General features: G+C 36.6%; 1 pseudogene; it reads left to right on the top strand.

Annotated features, from left to right (window-relative positions):
* The first annotated feature begins 3915 nt into the window (after nt 1–3915).
* Nucleotides 3916–4656, top strand: LOC115300311 (annotated as a pseudogene).
* The last annotated feature ends 8880 nt before the right edge of the window (nt 4657–13536 follow it).

Raw genomic sequence — 13536 nt, forward strand, 5'->3', positions numbered from 1 at the left:
GCCAATATCCCTGATGAACATAAATCCACAATTTTCCAATAAAATACTAACAAACTGAATTTAATAATACTTTAAAAATCATTCACCACAATCAAGTAGGATATATTCCTGGGATGCAAGGTCATTCAATATTTGCCAGTCAATCAGCATGAGACATCACATTAATCAAAGAAAGGGTAAGAAGTGTCTGATCATTTCAATAGATCCAGAAAACTCAATAACCCAAAAATGAATAATCCAATTAAAAAATGGGCAGAAAACATACACATTTCTTCAAAGAAGGCACACAGACGGTCAACAGACATGAAAAGATGCTCAACATCACTCACCATCAGCAAAATGCAAATCAAAACTACAATTAGATCACCTGTCAGAATGGCTCAAATTGAGAACAGAAGAAACAACTGGTGCTGGCAAGGGTGTGGAGAAAGAGGAACCCTCATACATTGTTGGTGGGAACGCATCCTGGTGCAAACACTCTTGAAAACAGTGTGGAGGTTCCTCAAAAAGTTAAAGACAGAATGACCCTAGGGTCCAACAATAGTACTACTAGATATTTACCCCAAGGATAAAAAAATACTAATTCAAACAGATACATGCACCTCGATATTTATAGCAACATTATCTACAATACCCAAATTATGGAAATGGTCCAAGTGCAATCAACTGATAAATGGATAGAGAAATAATATATACACAATGGAATATTACTAAGCCATAAAGGCGAATAAAATCTTGCCATTTGCAATGGCATGAATGGAGGTAGACAGTATTACGCTAAGTGAAATAAGTGAGTCAGATAAAGACAAATACCATATGCTTTCATTCATACGTGGAGCTTAAGAAACAAAACAAATGAGTAAAGGTCGGGGGAAGAGAGAGAGAGGCAAACCAAGATACAGACTCTTAACTTTAGAGAACTAACTGAAGGTTGCCACAAGGGAGGTGATTGTGGGCGTAGGTTAAATAGGTGATGGGTATTAAGGAGGGCACTTGTGATGAGCACCAGGTATTGTATGGAAGAGCTGAATCACTATATTGTATACCTGAAACTAATAGTACACTTTTAACTAACTTGAATAAAAAACAAAAACTTTAAAAAATAGAGCAGAGTAAAGAGAGTGGCAAATACTGAGGTCAGGTGTACAGTGGTGGCTAATTGGGCAAGCTGGATTGACTTTGCTACAAAAGTGGGATTTTTTTTTAATTCTTAATGTTTATTTATTTTTAGGAGAGAGAGCATGAGCAGGGGAAGGGCAGGGAGAGGGGGAGACAGAGAATCCAAGGCAGGCTCCAGGCTCTGAACTATCAACTCAGAGCCTGATGCAGGACTTGAACTCACAAACCATGAGATCATGACTTGAGCCGAAGTCTGATGCTGAACTGACTGAGCCACCCAGGCACCCCGAAAGTGGGATTTTGAGTAATGACTTGAAAGAAATGAAATCTTTTGACAGATGTCTTCCCAAAGATTATTGCAAAAAAAGGGTATAGGTAAAACTAGTTTCTAACACTGTATTATATTTAGTGGTTCTAGAAAGAAAAGGAGGCTCTAACTGCAGTAAAGGAACTAATGGAATGAAAATTCAGAAAGCTAACAAGTTCTGAAGTAGTCAGTTTGGACAGCCATAACAAAATACCAACAAGTAGGTGGTTTAAACAACAGAAATTTATTTTCTCACAGTTTTGTAGGGTGAAAGTCCAAGATGAGTGTGTTAGCACTGTTCAGATCCAGTAAGGGCTTCCTTACTGGCTTTCAAATGACAGAAGTCTGTGTCCTCACACAGAAGAGAGAATAAGAAAATGTTTTCTGATATCTCTTCTTATAAGGACTCTAATCCCATTATAAGAACTCCACCCTCATGATATCATCTAAACCTAATTATCTCCCAAAGGCCCCATTTCCAAATATCATAATATTGTAGGGTAGGGATTCAACATATAAATTATGGGAAGATACAATTTTATCCACTGCAGGGTCAGATCTTGCGAGGTATTCTAGGTCATGGTAAGGTCTTTGGCTTTAACTCTGAGTGAAATGGAGAATCACTGCCTAGCTTTGGCCAGAGAAGGATTAAGAATCATAGCACATTTCATAGGATCACTGTAGCATCTAATTTAAGAACAGATTATAGAGAGCACTAGAAGAATTTTAGACCTGGTGGTTACTACAACTGAAACTCTACATGACAACAGTTTAGATCAAAGTAAAGAGATTAAGAGGTGAATAGGGGCAGCTGGGTGGCTCAGTCCGTTAAGAGGCTGACTTTGACTCAGGTCACAATCTCGCAGTTCGTGGGTTTGAGCCCCGCATCGGGGTCTGTGCTGACAGCTCAGAGCCAGAAGCCTGCTTCCAATTCTGTGTCTCCTTCTCTTTCTGACCCTCCCCTGCTTATGCTCTGTTTCTTTCTGTGTCAATAATAAATAAAGCATTAAAAAATAATAAAAAAGAGATTAAGAGGTGAAGAGACTGAGAGAAATGGCTAAAATCTAAATTATAACAAGATTGTAATGGCTGTGGGAGGTGAGAGAAAAAGTGACTTTAGGATTTTTCTAAACTAGCAACTGAGAGAATGAAGCTATCATGAAAAGAAATTTCTAAGTTGTCAGTTGTTGTCCTATTTAAAACCACGGGATCAATAAAATCATCAAGAGATTATTTATAAATAGAAAGAAAAACAAGAGGCCCAAGAATTAACACTAAGCAGTGTTAAGAGAAATAGAATGAATCAGAAAAATGAGTTAGTTGAAAAATAATGTAATATAGTATTCTGAAAACCATGTGAAGAATGTCTATCAGTGGTAGTAAATACATCAAACTCAGCTAACTGATAACTTGGAAGGTATATGTGGATAGTACTGGTGATCTCAAGAAGAACAGCTTTGGTGCAGAGGTGACAGAGAGTACTTAGGGAGTTCAGGACAAGAGAAGGAGACAGCAACTAGACTGACCCAAGGTGTACATCATGGCATCATCAAGGAGAAGGTGATCCTTGACAAGAACTTTGAAGTTAGCATTTAAGAGGAAAATAGAAAGGATGCCAGGTGGAGAGAACAGTACAGGTGAGACTGATGAGAAAGATCAGGTCATGTATTCCAAACCATTAAAAATTTGAGTTGAGTCCAGCACAGCGAGAGGATGGCAGTAGAAAAGGTAGATGAAAGATAGCTAATGAGTTTGACTTTTACCATAAATGAAAGGTGAGAATTGCTATAGAAGTATATTTCAGGTTGGAGTATAGAGAGAGACAGACAAAGATGTGGGGGAGAGCGATCTTCATTCTTTCCATCACTTCACCACTTTGAGCACATAAAAACTGAGAGGTAGACTGCAAAGAATCTATTGTGACTATTTCCTTTGGTATTGCAAAATAGTGTTGATATCTGAAACAGTGTTGGCTACTGGAGTATACTTCGGGGAAATTTTCATGAACCTATATTGTAATATTTACCCTGTAATATTACTGAATTTACACCAAAATGAAGTTAATATTACCGGGAATAATGTAAGTCCATAGAAAATAAGTACGCTTGTTTGCCTCCATATGAGAGTCCTTTATGAAGAAAATAAAAGGTTTGGTGAGCTTGATGATGTGCTGTTGTAATGATAAAGCAATAAGAACTTATAAATAATTAAAATATTTTAGCTAGATTCAGTGTGTGTATGTCTGTGTGTATTCAGGAGAATATATGCTGTCCTCACTCGTATTATTTCAATTGAAAATTAAGAGAGTAACCCCATTGCCCTCTTCACATTAATTAGGATGGAATTGAGTGGGGAAAAATTAGGAAAAAAACATTACAATGAAAATTTATCCTAGAGTCAAATGTTATATTCAAAACCATTTTTAAGAATAAGATTGAGGGCCGCGGTCCTTGCTGCGGCGCGCCGCCGGGGTGGCTGGGCGATCCATCGGCAGCAGCGAGGGCCACCATGACAGATTACGTTGAGGAGCAGCTCAACGAACTGGAAGCTCTGGAGTCCATCTATCCCGACTCCTTCACAGTATTATCAGAAAATCCACCCAGTTTCACCATTACTGTGACATCTGAGGCTGGAGAAAATGATGAAACTGTCCAGACTACCCTCAAGTTTACGTACAGTGAAAAATATCCAGATGAAGCCCCTCTTTATGAAATATTCTCCCAGGAAAACCTAGAAGATAATGATGTCTCAGATATTTTAAAACTATTAGCATTACAGGCAGAAGAAAACCTTGGTATGGTGATGATCTTTACTTTAGTGACAGCTGTGCAAGAAAAATTAAATGAAATAGTAGATCAAATTAAAACTAGAAGAGAAGAAAAAAAGCAAAAGGAAAAAGCAGAGGAAGCCATAAAGTGATTATTTCATGGCACCCCTGTTACAATTGAGAATATCTTAAGTTGGAAGGCCAAGTTTGATGCAGAACTCTTGTAAATTAAAAAGAAACGAATGAAAGAAGAAGAGCAAGCAGGAAAAAATTAAGTGGGAAACAGCTATTTGAAACAGATCATAATCTTGACACATCTGATATCCAGTTTTTGGAGGACGCTGGAAACAATGTGGAGGTAGATGAATCTCTGTTCCAGGAAATGGATGACTTGGAGCTAGAGGATGATGAGGATGATCCGGACTATAATCCTGCTGACCCAGAGAGTGACCTGACTGCCTAGCGGACGGTCCCCATCTGCAGAGCGGTGTGACTGCCACAGCATCTGTGGCTGTGCTGAGGTGTTGATTTTTCTTTCTTTTTTCTAAGAAAAAAATAATTTTCAGGAGAATATTCTTCTGATAGCTTTCATCATTGAACTTAATAAACTGACCTTAAAATTTCAAATAAAAAAAGAATAAGATTGAAAATCGAAAGTAGATAAAATAACACTTTTATTAACCCATCACTTATAGTCATTATAGTTAATATAAGAAGCATTAGTAATATAATTATTAATGAAGAACTTGCCAGTACATCACAGATTTCCTCAAGCAGCACATTTTTTAACTGAGGGAGCAGCAGAAACAGGTTGACAGCCTACAAGTCACACCTTCGCATAACCTAGTAACTGAGACCTGTGAAAAAAAACAGTGTCAGGATGGTGGAAGAAGTGAGTGTTCATCTGGACCTAAATGACATGATTTGAATAGGCAGAGCAGAGAAAACTGAGCACTTCGGTAAAGTGGGTCACAGGAAATCTGGCCTGATTATTGACTAGGAAGGGTGGACCCATTAGGAATGGCAGATTCACATACTAGAGAGCTTTGAAAGACTGTGTAACGGGTTTAAATTAAATGTGGCAGGGGGGAAAAAAATGGAGGGGAGTCAGATTAGACTGTGTGAAGGAATGCCTTCAAAAATTTGGTATGTTTTCCTGACAATTCTCTGCAGTGTAGTTTGAAGCCCCAATCAGAAATTCCAAATAAGAAACTACCTCCATGAATCCTTAAGAGAAAAATCTAAGCTAACTGTCATAGGGGTCATCTCGCAGCATGAAGTTGAAGAAATTGACAATTCTTAAATAAACACAATTTTTCGTCTCTACTGCCAAGTACACAGTTTATTGTTTCCTTACTGCCTTACCTCTAACATTTTCACTTCACTTTGCTACAACTTTCCTATTTTGACTCTGCCTGTCTCAGGCTTTTATTTTCAGTTGTAAGCTTCAGGGCAAAGACTATCAACTTTTCATTTTCCACTATGTTTGGTGTCCTGTGTCCCAGTGAGAAACAGAAATAGCAACTGAAGAAGTAAGTTAAATGAGAACTGAATCTCATCTTCCTAAGCATTAGTGACAATCATTACTTTTAGCACATGGCATAAAAAGTCGTTTCTTTTAATTCATTAATCTAAAATAATCATATTTCATTTGCTGCTATCTACAAAGTAGAAAGTCATTGTTACTGGAAAATCTAATGCATATCCTCTAAAGAAAAGTAGAAATGTGGTGTGAGAAATCTCTTGAGAGACAGATTTCTAGCTAAATTTGGAGGGTGTGTATAACTAAAGCAGATGGATGAAAAGAAGAAAATAAAGAAAATAAAGATTTCCTTGTAATGACTGGATCTGTGTAGGTGTGTAATTTGTCATCCTTCCTTTCCTTCATGTATTGTGCATAACCATCAGCCGCACGTTTCAGTGGGACAGATTTAAACACAGTATGTTTTGCCACACAGAACGTGTTGCTACTTTTATGATTCCAAAACGTACTGTGCCTCCGGAACTGCAAATGTTGTCATATTAAAGCACTTGTCATTTGGATTTGCTGAAACAATAGCGTTTGCCAGAATTCACTCTTGCTGAAAATGATTGCCTTTTAGGAGTTCTCACAAATAGATTTATTAGCTTTTGCACTGAATAAACAACCAAGAGCTTGCTATGCAGATCGGCCCCAGAAGCTGTTAGAGAGGATAGATTTCCAACTTTTATGGCAACATCCTTTACTTTTATGTTCTATCCTCTCCCGAATTGATAAATTGAGTTTTGTTTAAAAAATACAAGAAATGCAACCGAATGAAGCAAGACGATTTCTTCTGTTTCTTATAAACCGAACTCTTAGAGTTTCCTTGGTTTTAACGTAAACAGGCTTTTAGAGAAGTTTTCATGGCACAGGTGTTAGAAATGAGGATTCAACTGGGATGGATTGGGGCGAATTGAGGAATTAGTAACAAACAAGAATATAAGTATCATTTAGGAAATTTAGTGTCCCTGTAACTTCCTCCTCCCACTGCTTTTTTTCTTTACTTGTATTTCTTTTGAGGGTGTTAAGGAATAAGTAAGCATATAAAAATTTTATGACTTGAGAGCATGCTGCTTTGTCAATTAAAATATTAAATTTTGTGAAACAAAGATGCTTTAAACTACAGAAGAAACTTCAGATCTGGGGAGAGGGAATAAGTGAAAGAGAGAAAACGAATAAGAGAAAGAGAAAGAGACACAGAGGGGAAAAAACAGGGATTTCTAGGCCCACACTAACGGATTCCAGTATGAAAAAGGGAATGCACGTTAACTCCAGAGATGATTACATTTCACACTAGACAAAAAGTGAAGGTATTGAAGTTATGAATATATCACATTGGGAGACTGTTTACGGAAGTAGATCCCATACCTCTTTACACTTATATTTTTTGTAGAATAGACGAGGAGTCAGACGCTCTCTCTTTATATCCTGCCTGCCATGTTGTCATGGCTGCCTGCTCCAGGGAGTTTTCTTCTGAAATAGAAATAGAGTCCAAGAATCTCCAAGACTAGATATAAATGGACTTAGTTCTGCATGTTTTATATTTCTCTGCAAAATCTTACATACCCCAAGGAAAATGTAATACATTTGGAGGACTATTTCCCATATTTCTAGTTGAAAATGTGTTTTAATTAAAACCAAAATAATTTTTTTTGCAGTATCCTATGATGGAACTCAACTGGCTAAGTTAAGGTTTTGTGATATATTTTCTCCAGTCTCTGTCTCTACTCTATTGAAGAATTACAGAAACATTTATTCTGAACTAAATATTCAGTCCTTTTATTGTTAGAGAAGTTTCAGCTAGGCATGACCAGCACAGAAGATAAGGAGAAATGAAAATCCTCTTTAGTCTCAGTAACTTGGATCCCTCCCACCTTCAGGTAAACAGAGTGCAATAGACCTGAAATGTATTCACCAGATCTATTACTAATGAATTCAGTACTTTTCACTATCCCAATTTCAGCTTCCTGTAATGTTTAAAATTCTGGTTATTACAAATTTTTCATCATATATCCATCCATGAATCTAGTAAAAGCTGTGGACTCTTGTCCTAGAAAAAAGACAAACACATACTTCTAACTTAGACATTAACAAAAGATACCAGACCAAGAATCAGGAGATCTAGTTTAGACTTGACTCAACAACTATATTCAGGTATTTAGTCTCTAAGATTCAACTTTATTATTCATAAGGGAGAAGGATAACTAAGATCAATTTGAATAAAGTATTTAAAAAAACCCTCCAAAAACAATTAACAGTTTATATATATGAAGCGTGTAAGTCAAAGAAATCCCAGACAAGAAAGAAAATTATTGGACTAATAATGAGATAGATAGATAGATAGATAGATAGATAGATAGATAGATAGATTCATACATACATACAGGGTGGGAGCTGGCAGGGGGCAATGCTCAGTTTCCTGCCAAAGAATCGGAAAAATGTTCTTTACAGGATTGAGAAAATTTGTCTAGATGAAACAAACAATAGAGAAACCTTGCTCAATCTTCAATTTACTTAATCTTCAATTGTTTTCTACAAGTAGTATCAAAATTTTCCATGCCATTGGTATCTGTCTTCACATTTCTTCTAAGAACATATGGTAAGGGAGAAATGTGGGATAGGGAGGTGAAGAAAGTGTTTTCACACTTCTTTTTACCTGAGGGGCTCCGTTCTCCAGAAATGTGAAACAGTTCCACTCAGTTAATAAACCAAGTATAAGGGAGTGTGGAACAAGAAAGCAATCAGGCTGCAAAGCCAAAAAAAGTTTATTTGGAGCAACCTTTAATGTGTTCTGAGGGGGAGGAGAAAGAGAGTTACTTAAGGCAAGACTGAGGCTTATATAAGTTATTTTGAAAGAAATATGATTAGCATAGTCAAAAATAATTAACATTGTCTATATTATAATATAGGTGACTATGCTAGTTGCTGGGTTGGAGTTTACAGAAATTAGTCTTTTCCTGAGAAATGCAACAGGATGTGGTAGTTTGCAGCTGGCACAGTCTAAATGTTCACACTCCCTCCAGGTGTGGACACGGCCTAAGACTAACCTCCCCATGACATGCTCCTCCCACTGACTTTCCTGACTTGCTCCTTCCACTGACATTCCTGACTTGCTCCTTCCACTGACATTCCTGACTTTATTTCATATGAAGCCTTCTGTTCACAGAAGAAACTCTCTGATAAATTTCTACTTTCCACAGTTTTGAGCAACTATTTCTAGTTTATGGAAATTTCCTATACATGTTTTAGAATGCATCATTTTTTTTTTGCTAGTGCATGTTTCTCCAGGCTATGTCATACTAGGATGTTGCAAGAATAATACCAATAAAAGTAGTTACCATTCATTTTACAATCGCCATGTGACGAAGCCACTCAAAGCATTTTTTATTTATTAGCTCACATAACTTCATATAATCCTTGATTCAGATACTTTTAAAATCCTTAGTTTAGAGGTGAAGAAACTGAGGCATGTGGAGTTTAAGTAAGTTCCAGAGCTGGTAAATGGCAAAGTCAATTCTGTTCAATGTGGTTAACACAGATGGTTCAGCTGGACTGGTTTAAACAGAAAGATGACTGGGCATCTGAGATCGCCATTCCCACCCCAACATGTGTGTGCGCTCACACACACACACACACACACAAATACACATGCTATTTGTATAAGTTAGTATGTTTAGTAATGCCTAGTTTTCTTTTGACTCTTGGATATGAGTTCAGATTTTTTTTAATGGAGTAGAGTGAAAGGAAAGGCTGTTAATGAGGGAAATTTAGATATTGGCCTGATTTTGATTTTGACTAATGGAGAGTTCAAAATTATTGGCAGGTTCTGGGCACATATCGTGGTAGCTCAGAACCTGGGAGACCAAGAACCACATGGATACGAGCTAAAGGCATGCTACCTCTCAATTCTAGCTGGCCTGGTTGGACACTTTCAGCTCTCAGAGCACTTATGAGCATATGAGCTTTCCTTAGTTGATCATTATTTTCATCCACGATGTAAGAAGTAGTTGCATTTGTTTGTTCATACCAATAATTATTTGAAAATTTTATAAAATGAACAATTTTATTTTCACGCCATACGGGACTTAAATTAAGAGACCTCACAATGCAAAAATAAATGAGTCAAGAGAGTTGATCCATCAAGGACATGGCAGAAAAAACAGAAACCAAAGTAGGAATTTGAAATGAAGGAGTTTAATAGAGAATTGGTTATCCGGTTGTTGAATAAACTGAATGGTTAAGAAACAGAAACAGAAACACTGAGGTAAGCCAGAAATAACCACAAGAAGAATCTATCGCCCTTACATGTGGGGGAACAAAGGGGAAAGGTTGGGATTATCCTAATATAGACGGTCAAGAATGGTCCTGCAGGACAGAAATCAGGACAATAAGGAACAGGTGTGAGAATGCTGTTGCAGGTGCCAGGAGGGGTTGCAAGGACACTGGTGCTAGGAGAGCAAGAAGGATTGGGAGGCTGAAGCCACCCGCTGCTTCCAAAGTGAAGTCCGGTGACGGAGGTGGTAGTTACTAAAATAGAAGCACCTGGAAGAAAGGATACAGTCTCCCTTTGTTTCCCTTGTAATTTTGTAATTTGTTTCTTTTAATTTTTTTAATGTTTATTATTTTTGAGAGAGAGAGATACACACACACACACACACACACACACACACATACACAGAGCGTGAGCAGGGGAGGGGCAGAAAGAAAAGAGAGGGAGACAGAATCTGAAGCAGGTTCCAGGCTCTGAGCTGTCAGCACAGAGCCCAATGTAGGGCTCGAACCCATGAACTGGGAGATCGTGACCTGAGCTGAAGTCTGACGCTTAACCATCTCAGCCACCCAAGCACCCTGTAATTCCTTACTTGGGTTACTCACTATTGTCAGAATGTGACAAGAAGGCAGTTGCAATGATAATATAGTTTGCAGATTTTCAAACTCAGTACCAGAAAGTAGAGATCAGCAAAGTAAAACAGATTCAATGAGACAATACTAGAAAGACACCTGGAAAGTGTGCTAATAGATATCTAACTTGTTTGTTATCCAGTTTTCTCATTTATGAACTTATGAATATAGTAGTATCTGCTTCAAAATGATGTTACAAATATTAAGTAAACATATATAATACATTTAAATATAAATTTTAAAATAATATGTAGTGATTGATCAATAAATGATAGCTAGGAAAATAATTTGATTCATAGAGTTCTCTAAAATGCATGAAAGCATGTAAGAGGAAAACAAGAAAGAGGAAAACCTTTAAAAAGAAATTTATCCTGTAGAGAATTGATAGACCTCTGTTAACTCTCTAAGCAAACTCATGAATAACTTTGAACTGACAATGCCTATAGTGTGGTAATCAGCCATCTTCCTTGTGTGTAAGCAGTAAGCGAAGCTAGAAGACAAATCAAATGTCTGAAATCTGTTGAGCAGACATTTCTGAAATATATAAGATATTACTCATTGCTGAGATTGTTAAACTCAAGGAAGAATGCTTATGTAACATTCCTATTCGATTGACAGCTCACTGATTTGTGTCTCTGAAAATCCTGTTTATTAAGGGATTTATTAAATGTGGGAACTGACATTATATGAGTGGAAAAAAGGATGGATAAACATTTTATACTTAATCTCAACATTGTTTACTTACTAGAAAAGATAATAACTTCTTTGTATGTATCCTTGTTCTAGGGTAGTGGAGAACAACGAAACAGGACAATAGGTGTACTATTGCATATATTTGGAATGAGCACATGGGTTACAAGCCACAATTTATGAGCAGATTAGTCAGATGGTTTTATTAAACACATTAAGTTGTATTTATTTTAATGTGGTTATTCAGTCTCTAAAACAAGCAGGGAGAGAACAGGCATTTATTAAGTCTTACACTTTATATAAATTACTGCATTTAATTAGTGTTATTCCAGTTACTTGGGTGATGAAAAAAAAATTTGAGAAACTTTCTCAAGATAATAATTTTTAAGCGATTAAAAACATTTATAACCAAAGTTAGATAATCCTACTAGTTAACCATGTTGTTTGTTAGTTCATATTTTACTGTATTTTATGTATCTATCAATAAATATTAATTGTTTGTTAATTTTCTATGAATTAACATGCTGAAAGACTAAAACTTAAGCCTTCTCCGGAAAACACATCTCTTTTTGAAAAGATAAAACATATGATATAATTAAAGGTAAGAAAATTTTTTAAATGTTTATGTATTATTTATTTTGAGAGAGAGAGAAAGAGAGAGAGAGGAGCGGGACAGGGGCAGAGAGAGAGGGAGAGAGAGAATCTCAGGCAGGCTCCACATTGTCAGTGCAGAGCTCAAAGCAGGACTTGAACTCATAAACAGTGATATCAAGACCTGAGCTGAAACTAGGAATTACATAATCATCTGAGCCACCGAGGCATTCCAAGATAAGAAAAATTTTAATAAACTTGTTTCATTATTAATAGAGATAAATGTATACTACATTGTCAGAGAATCTTATATAATAGTTGTTACTAAAATATTTGAGTGTGTGCACTGTGTATGAAGAAGAATTTGACTTAAAGAATGTATAGCATTTGGCATAGGCTAAGGAGAAAAGCTCTCACTGAGAGCTTTCTAACCCTAACCCTAATCCTAACCCTAACCCTCACCCTAACCCTAACCCTAATCCTAACCCAGCATTCTTCTGGGTTAAAAAATATAAAAATGAAAAAGAAAGAGAAAACCATTGAAAATATTGTTTAGTAGTAGAGGGCAGATTGCCACCCCACAGAAAAACTCAAAAACGAATAAAATATCTAAAACACTTTTCAAGACATGGACATCAGACAACAGATCCATGAAAGAGAGGAAAGAATTGAAGGAAGATTTGACTGCTGTAGTGTATGGCAGAGTTCCACATCGTGGTGATCAGGACCCGAGGAAATTGAGAAGATGAAGCTGAGAGGTCTGAGAAGCAGAACTGGATAGTTTCCACCAGACAGATTATCACAGAGTGGAGACCCACACCAAGAGATCCAGAGATCTGCAGAGGATCTTCTTCAGCTGAGTATGGATCGGCACACATGTATTAGGTGTTAACCCAGGGCTGGAGGAGGAATCATCCAAATGGATTAGAAGGTGCTATCTCCTGCCTTTAAACGGGACTGGAAGTAGAGTCAAGTCTCATCAGCCACAGTAGAAATCCAGAAAATGCATAGGGCACAAAATCATTCAACTAAGTAATATAAATGTTTCACATTTCCTAAAAGAAAACCATAATTCCAAGAAGATTAAAGTATCTCAAACACAGAAATATGCATAAACTTGCATTGAGGCACATACTCATTAATTGCTTAAGGCAAATCATAAAAAGACAAGCTTACAGGCAGGACAAGAAAAAAAGACATTAGTTGCAGAGAAATATCTGCAGCATCTTTTGGATTTTGCCTTGTTCTTTTGTACAAAACGAACAAGACTGTTAACATTATATTCTATATCCAGCAAGAATATCTTTTAATAGAGATAACGTTTTTCAGACATACTGAATTGAAATTCATCAACAGCAGACTGCACTACAGGAAATGCTAAAGGAAATCCTGAAGACAAAAGAAAAACACATCAGATGGAAACTATATTTCAAATACAAATGAATGAAATGGTGTGTGTGTGTATATATATATATATATATGAGATATTTCTGTTAAAACTTAAATCTTGTTAGGTGAAAATTGACTACTTAAGGCAAACACAAGTTATTTGTGGAAATTATAACATACATGGAGGGTGACATATTGACAAGCATAACAAAAAGTATATGGGAGGAAAAATGGAAACGTGGCTATGAG

This window comes from Suricata suricatta, chromosome 1 (assembly GCF_006229205.1).
Source record: "Suricata suricatta isolate VVHF042 chromosome 1, meerkat_22Aug2017_6uvM2_HiC, whole genome shotgun sequence".
In the NCBI taxonomy this organism is placed as follows: domain Eukaryota; kingdom Metazoa; phylum Chordata; class Mammalia; order Carnivora; family Herpestidae; genus Suricata; species Suricata suricatta.